The following is a 288-nucleotide window of genomic DNA, read 5'->3' on the forward strand; positions in this document are numbered from 1 at the left end:
CGCAAATGGACAGGTCACATGTCTGTGACACCAAAAGTAAAAATGCAGACTGGAGCTGCAAATAAATCACATCATGTCTTATCCCAACTTTCTCACCTAATAAAGCGGTAATAGGGAGTGAATATGACATGCCGATTTGGAGGGCAATCAAGCTCAAAGTACCAACCCCCTAACAATATTTCCTTCCTGGAATAAATCACATTAATTTTATTCCTAAATAATTATGCATAAGGCCTTTGTAGGGATACTTAAAGGAGGGAAGATGAAGGATTTGCTTTTACGAGTGGC

This window comes from Echinococcus granulosus (genome assembly GCF_000524195.1).
Source record: "Echinococcus granulosus chromosome Unknown EG_S00091, whole genome shotgun sequence".
Taxonomy (NCBI): Eukaryota; Metazoa; Platyhelminthes; class Cestoda; order Cyclophyllidea; family Taeniidae; genus Echinococcus; species Echinococcus granulosus.